We start from the raw sequence: 8,225 nt of genomic DNA, 5'->3' as shown, positions 1-8,225 counted from the left end.
GGATATTATAGTTGAAAAGTGGGATCGTCAATTACACCAACACTTACATGCTGCTGCATATTATTTAAATCCTCAATTTCATTATGATAAAGACTTTTATGTTGATAAAGAGGTGAAAACTGGTTTGTATGTATGTATGGATAGACCTCATTCTCTGAAGAAGCCTATCTCAAAGTGAATGATCAACTTGAGGAGTTTCTCTGAAGAAGGGAATGCTTGGATTTAGAGCAGCAACAAGCATGTACCAAACACGATCTCATGGTCATAGTTTATTATTATATATTTATAATTTTAAATTTTAATATTTATGTTCAATCTTAATTTTCAATCAATATTCATAAAATATTATTCCATTTTCATGTAGAACGTTGTGGAGTCAGTTCTGGAGTGATGTTCCTGAATTGAAAGCCTTTTGCAGTTAAAGTTCTTGCCTGACATGTTCGGCTTCTGCATGCGAGCGTAATTTGGAGGCATCTTTCAATCAAATTCATACTAAGAGAAGAAATCGATTGGCCCAAATTGAATGAACAAACTTGTTTATGTTAATGTTTAACAAAAAACTGAAAGATAGACATCTCAAATTACGAAGTCAAGGAAGTCATTGATAATGAAATTGACCTTTACTTGGTTAAGATTTACAATCTGATGATATGATGGGTTACTCTCTAAGATATGTTGATGTTTCCTTCGAAGTTGAAGTAGAAGAGAAACTCAAGTTCCATGAAGACACTGAAGCAACTACTTCAATGTATATATAAAGAAAGAAACAAAGTGAGATTGGAGTTTTCAAAAAAATTCAAAGTATCTTAAATATAATGAATTATTTTTTTATGCTATTATTATTATCATTCTAAGCTAACGAAATATTACGTGATATAGGGATAAAAGAAAAAAATATTATAGATGAAGAAGAGTTTGAGGATGACTTTGACATTAATTATGAAGATTCTTCTGAAGAAAATCAAAGTGATGATGAGCCTGCATTGGATCTTTGATCCTAAAGTTGGATGTTTTATTTTTTAAGTCAAGTTTATTTTAAATCTTCTCTTTCCAGTAATAATACTAATATTATCTTAGAACAAATCATCCAAATTCACAAATTGACGTAAATTTTATGTTATTTTTTGACATTTTTGTCAATTAGTTCCATAATTTTAAATTTGCTTTATTTTTATACTATTTTTTAGCTTACGCCTCGATCCGCCTCGAGGCTTACGCCTCGCCTCGCTTAGCCAAAACGTCTCGATTCCCGATTTCGCCTTTTAAAACGTTGACTCAATCCATTGTCTTCGTCCTCGACCAGGTCACCAACATCAAATCACAGCTCTACTCATCATTGACATCTTTCTCCAATTTGTTGACCATGTCTATGACTCACATTGATAACATCTTTATTACCCTCTAAATTGCTATCAACATTTTATTTGATCTCTCCATAATAGTGTCATCATCCTTGTTTTTGCCTCTTGCTATATCCATGATATTTTTATCGACAACAAATCCATATACGTTGATGATGTCTTTGTTGATAATGCTTTGTGTGTGTTGATCATGCCTTCATCCATGTTGACAACACCTCTGTACACATTAATGATGCATTTGTAGACAGCCTTTTTTTGATGATACATAAATTGATGAATACTCATCCCCACTTGTGATGCCTTTAGCTCTATCAATAACACCTTAACTGCTTTGATGATCCCTTCGCCCACATTAATGAAGTCATCATATAAAAAGTTGCCAGAACAAGAATTTTGCTCAGAGGAGCCTATTAGTGATGTAGAACCAGAAGTACCCTACTAATAGTGAACTTTTTAAATAAACTTGATAGGCAATGCATTTGTAGACACATGAAACCTAATGATGATAGAGGGAGGGTGGGATACTTTTCCCTCTTGCATTTTTGTAATTTTATTTTAAATGAAGCATGTAAATTTTAGTGTTTTCTCTAAGCTCTTTGTTATGTTTTATTTTATTCTATTGTATGGTCATATTCTCTCCTGTGTAATGCTTCTACATAAAAGTTAAGCACTTTTTCTTACAAATTTTATTAGATTGGGTTCTATTAGAAAACAATGGCCATGAAGATTGAGATCGAGCAATTTGATGGCTCGAAGAATTTTGAACTTTGGAGAATCAAGATGTGCGACATTCTAGTCCAGCAAGAATTTGTTAAGGTACTAATGGGTAGAGGTGCCAATTATGATGCAACCTGACAAGCTGGTACAAACCTAGTTCAATAAAATTGTGTTTGGGTTAACACGATAATATATATGTATGGTGTTTTGACTAACTTAATAAAATACGGAGTTCAATTTAGCCCTATTCGACTCAGGTTAAACCTAAACAAATCTATTAACCAAGGCTTAAGATATATTGGTATGGCTATATAGATTTTGATCGTGTTCAACTCGGTTTGACCCAAAAACAAACACAATACATATAATAATAAGATTAAATGGGTCATGTTCGAGTTATTTAGGTTGGGTTGACTTGAAATCTGCACAATAAACAAGGTTGACTTGCCTTGTTTGGAATCTTTGGATTATTTTGATTTTACTTTAGTCGGGTTCGGGTCTATTATTTTGACTAGTATAATAAATGATTCAAGTTTGGGTCGGACTTGCACAGGTTGTGTTAATTTTGAGTTTTACAATAACCCGACTTGTTTGCTTAAATTGACTCATCTACTTTTGAGGTGTGTAAATATGATTGAGACTATAAGTGAAGCGCCCAAGGCATGAATTAATGAAAATGTTCTATTAGCAATAATTGTATCAGTGATTGAAGTCATCATAGAGGTTTAAGAGGAAACAAGCATGGAGGGTTTGTGGTTTAAGTTGGAGTGTTTGTATATAACAAAATTTGGAACAATTTTTTTCAAAGAAAATATTTTACTTGCTTTTCGTGGAAAAAGATAAGCAACTTTGTATATCGATGGATTTTGCACTCCCTCCCATCTATTCCTTGTGTGCTCTCTTTCTACTTTTAGAAATGGGCTGGGTAGATATGGATTCGGTACTTTAGAGACTATTTAGCTACAATTAGGATTTTGGGAATATTGTAAATCTTGATTTGGTGAACTTTGAGAGAACAAACACCTGAAAAAGATTTGCATGAAAACTATTTGAATCTTGCTAACTCATAATTTGTTTGGGTATTTATTTTGGAATTTAAGAGTTGTGAAAGGGAGAGATTGTTAAATCTATTAATCTCGTGAATTTTGAGATTTTGTATTTAACCAATAATAGGCCGGGAACATTATTTATGAAAATAGGACTCAAAGATCCCATATTCTATTTGGTAACATTTATACTAAATCTTGCTTAAATGTTACCTAAAATAGGTTATCAAATAGCCTCTTAGAGATTTAATGTTCTTGCACACTGTCGATGAGACATGTCGTGAGTCATTGGATTGATCCAATGTCTTCTATGGTTACTGTTTTAAGGACTTATGTGAGATGTGTCTAATCTATCTTTATTAGATGATAATTGAGTAGTGTCCCTCCTTGACTAGTGTTTTCTAACCTAGATATTTGGGGCTGTTTGGGATTACTTCTTATTTTCGTTTTCTATTTTTTTAATGTTTTAATAAGAACTATGAATTTTTTTTGTTTGATTTAAATAAAAATTTGACTCTTAATAAGACACAATGGAGAAAGGATTCATCTAGCCGATCCCACGTAGTGGGATGACGGCTTAATGTTGTTGTTGTTGGAATATGAAATTTTAAAACAACAACATCAAGTGATAACGGGTGCTGATGGTAGCCAATGATGGCAATGACTAATATGGCAACGAGTGATGGCTAGGATGTTTTTCATTAAAAGAAATAAAAACATTTAATAATTATTGTGTTTTTAAAAATAGCTTGAGTTGGAACAAAAATGCAAAAAAACACAAATCAAACTAGATTATAAAAAAACAAGTGATCCCGAACAGCCCATTAGCTTTTGGTGATTTGTTTTTTTTTTTTTCATTGTTTATTTTTTTAATGCAATTTTTTTTGATGAAAATTGAAATGCAATTTGAGTTATATATTTCTCAGTTTGTTGTTTTTGTTGTATGACATATAAGCTGATATATGTTCTGCTAATTTTCTCTTCCATCTTCCTTGATGATTGTGTTGGTAAACTTTCAAAATTGTATCCTTCATGTTATTTAGTTCAAGTTTCAATAATGTGATTATATAATTGAAATTGGCTTTCTAATTTAACTCGGTGTTAATTTCATATCAAATTCTCAACAACATTATTCATAAATCTTGTGTCAAAATTAATATATTTGGGTTAAGGAAGTATGGTCAACTTAACTAAAGTCTTCCTTTGCTTTGTTCTTTTTGGATTTGAGGCAAAAATATCCTTTGTCGCTTCACTGCTGTGTTGAAAAACACTGTATTGCTTAAGAAATTATTTTCCTTTATGATATATAACTTATTATTCATTATATCTATGCAGCCTTTTCTATTAATTTAGCCGTTTTTTTTTTCCTTCAAACCTTGTATTTCTGTTTTTCTAAAGTCAGCATCAATGATGATACACTTCATATGTTATCCTTGCACTTTGATGTTCAGTGAAGAAACTCATGGGGAATGATCTTCTGAGATGCTGTTATCTTTTATTGTTTTGTTTTGTTTTTTTTTTCTTATTTTGTTTCTTAAGATGTTTTTTCCAGTATGATACTAACTTTTAGTCTTCAAAACCGCTTTCTCATGGCTGCTTGATTGCTTCAATAGTTGGAGATTTCACTCTTTCGGGAGGCTGTATATTTGAGGTCATGTGCTTTCAAAATTTTCGCTAAAATAAAGGCCTCTCATATAACTCTATTTTACTCATTGTTTTTGTGATATATTTTTATTTCAATTGGCATAGCTTGCTTGCTCATGCCTTGATAGATTATGCTTGGTAAGTTTGTGTTGAAATTGCTAAAGATTAAGGAATCTAGTCGATTGTATCATTCTCAACAAGCATACTTAGTGTTAAGGTTGTTAACATATATATACACACACACACATTTGCACCAGCCCGACAAGTGTAGCCATGGTACATGGTACCATTGCACATTAGTTATATAGAAACAAGATGCAATATCAGTTATTGATAGTCATGACGAAGCGGTACTGATGAGGACATCGGAAGATCAACGGCTACGATCTAGAGCTTATTTTATTTTTTTGTCTTATGTACTAGTTTATCTTATATTACTGTTTTTTTCCCATTTTACCCTTAGGAGTGGTCATGTGCCGTTTTAGTCTTTGCTATTTTTCTTTTCATGAGGCCTATTTATAGGCTAACTCTCTTGTATTGTAGAATGATGATTATGAATAAAAATTTCTAGCTTTTCTTGTTTGATCTCTTTGTGAGTTCTTGAGAGGAGAAAGTCTCTTGGTGAAGGGCAACGCAATACTTACCAGTCATTGAAATAGTCTGTGGCTCGTGGTTTATTTTTCTTTTTTTTTTCTTTCCTTTGTTATTTTCACCCACTCCACCCGCTGGCTCCTCCCTGTCCTCCCAACCATCTTCTCCACCCCGCTCCATCACCGGTTTCCTCCCAATAGAACCGTCGGCCCCCCACAACTCCACCAAACTGGCAGCTCCCCTCCCACCATTTCTTCCCCACTCGTCGGACCACCACTCCCAAACACCCTCAACAGTCCGTCAGCCTCATTCCCCACCTTCCTCCCTTGATTCCTCACTCATTAAGCCATTAAGACTTACCTAATTATGGGAAGAATTCCAATTCAAATTTTGAATTCTCTCCAAATATATGGATCTTAAATTAGGAAACTTCCCTAATGTTCACATCTGAAATAAATTTCATATTTAATTAAATAACTAATTGATTGGGTGGGCCCACACCCAAATCAATTAAATCCTTTTCCCACTTTCTCTATTCAGCCCTCAATCGAATACTGCTGCTATCCAATTAGTTTCCTAATTTGTGTTGATCCAAAATCAGTGGGAATTTGAATTCAAATTCAATTTAGATTTGATGTCAAATCTTTCTCTAAAGCCCTAACCCAATTAGGTAACCAATTGTTCTACATAAATCGGAGTTTAAAATCAGATTTATTCTCCTACATCAATTAAGTGCTTGGACCCACAGTTAATTAAGATCAATCCCCTGATTTGCTCCCCTAATGGCCGGCCCCTTATTCCCCTCCAATCAACATTAATTGGCATTCATTTTGGATCCAATTAATTATTTCTCTAATCACCTTTCCCTCCCACCATCCATTACATTCAAAATTCAAATTTGAACTACCCCTACCCAATTGATTAGGGAAATCTGAAATCCTGCCCAAGGAAAATTCGTTCCTGCTGTCTTGGGCCTCCAAATGCTGGCTGTTATTCCAAAACTGCCACCTAGTATCTTGAATACGGAATTTCTGCTGTCTTGCTCCTTGGGAAGAAGTCCTCAAACTAAAACTGCTCTCACGACTGTCCAGGAATTTGAAGATAGGAATTTGCTGTCCAGAAAATTCCGGCTAGCAATATTGTCACCAATTCCTCTCCTGTCTGCTATCCAACAATCTATCACGTGCTGTCCAAGGCTTTTCTAAGCCATACAATTTGCTGTCCAGAATTTCCAAGTGCTGGAACTGCTATCCAGGTCTGCGAAGTTGCTGTCCAGAATTATTTCAAGTGTCAAACTGCTGTCCCGACCGTCATTGCTGATGTCTAAGACGTCCCTAGCTTCTGTCCGGTCATTTTGGTGACCTTCTATGACGTTCCCGCTGTCCAGAAGGTCTTTGATCGCCATCGTGAAGGCTTCCAATCCTGAAGTTGTTGTTCACTCTTCCCCAAGCTCATAATCGACCACACCGGAACATCGTAACTCCCCGTCTTTGGATAAACTCCTCCAATTCACTTATCTTCGTAGTTTATTCCTCAATTGTGGTTATATTTTGATTCACAACGATCATGCTAATTCTTTCCCGCTGAAGCTTTAGATAACTAGAGAGTTGAGTGAGGGATTCTTGCATCGTGCCTAATCTTATTGTTAGCATTGTGATTTATAGTTGAAAATCATTCATGTATGCAAAATTAGATTAAATTGGTTACTTTACGATCTTAACTCCTATGCATGTAATTTAGCCTAAGCTTGTTTATCGCCTTATTGTTTTATCTTAAGCGTTTAAATCGGCACAAGTTTTATTTATTATTGTTCTCGAAATATTAAGTGTGCAAATTTCCGAAAGCCACTCATCTTCACATGTACTTTTTACATCAGGTACCTTTTATAGAACAATTCCATGTTCATTACTGTCCAATGAAATTTGAATGACGTTTGGTAGTTTGGAGATTACAAATTTAAAAAATGACAAAGGGGAGGATGTGGTGTGGGAAGATAAGTAGAAAACCAAATAAGTTTCGGTATTAGTTCTTAACGTTCATTTCATTATTTAAAATTTGGTCATTTTGTAGAAAGGTACATAACTGAATGGGAGAATTTTTTGTTGCTCTTATAAAGGTCCAACCCATAGTTTGCCATCAACCTGCTATTCCATTGTACGTGTTCATTGTTTGTGTCATGGAGTGGTCTTCGACCCAATCAGTGTTGTCAAACTCAGCCCATTAACTTTTGGCCCGACCAGGCTCGCTAATGTCAAATATAACTTGGCAAATCTGATGACCATGTCTCTAACCCATATTGACTATGTATTTATCCTTGCCCATGCCTCAAGCCACATCCATGATGTCTATACGGACAATACATCCATCTACATTGATGATGCATCCATCAATGGGTCAACAATGCTGTGTATGTATTGACGATAGCTCTATATATGATGATATATATATATAATGGTATTTTTTTTCAAATTGGGTTTAAAATATTGTGGGTATTAACTTCTCGTGTGCTATTGAGACTTGACGAATAGTCACAGATAGTGACAGGTTGGACTAGGGGACCTATTGAGGAGTGATTCAAGGACTCAGAGGGTGGCATGGTGGGATGTATTTGCTTACGAACACGTGGAGAGGTGATGATTGCAAGTTAGTGCACACAATGTACACGAAATAAGTTGATAAGTGTGCTTGAAGGTATGATGCATCTGGTGTAGGTAGGTAGTTGTCGTATGCATGTGGATAGGTATGTGGGTGTGGAGATACATGTGGGTCAAGTTGATAGGTGTGCATGCACAATTGTGTCGAGTGGAGACAAGGGTGCATGATGCTAGGTGTAGGCATGAGAGGCATTCCCCTAATGACATTCCGA

At 34.9% G+C, this 8,225-nt stretch overlaps 1 non-coding gene across 1 annotated transcript; it reads left to right on the top strand.

Annotated features, from left to right (window-relative positions):
- The first annotated feature begins 4,522 nt into the window (after positions 1–4,522).
- Positions 4,523–4,612, top strand: LOC114579291. The gene has a single exon (XR_003700214.1). It is a non-coding gene; the product is annotated as a small nucleolar RNA snoR26 (small nucleolar RNA).
- Positions 4,613–8,225: the final 3,613 nt, after the last annotated feature.

The sequence above is a fragment of the Dendrobium catenatum genome, unplaced genomic scaffold, assembly GCF_001605985.2.
Source record: "Dendrobium catenatum unplaced genomic scaffold, ASM160598v2 fragScaff_scaffold_264, whole genome shotgun sequence".
Taxonomy (NCBI): Eukaryota; Viridiplantae; Streptophyta; class Magnoliopsida; order Asparagales; family Orchidaceae; genus Dendrobium; species Dendrobium catenatum.
Note: the sequence above shows the minus strand (reverse complement) of the source record. Positions and strands in the feature narration are given on the sequence as shown.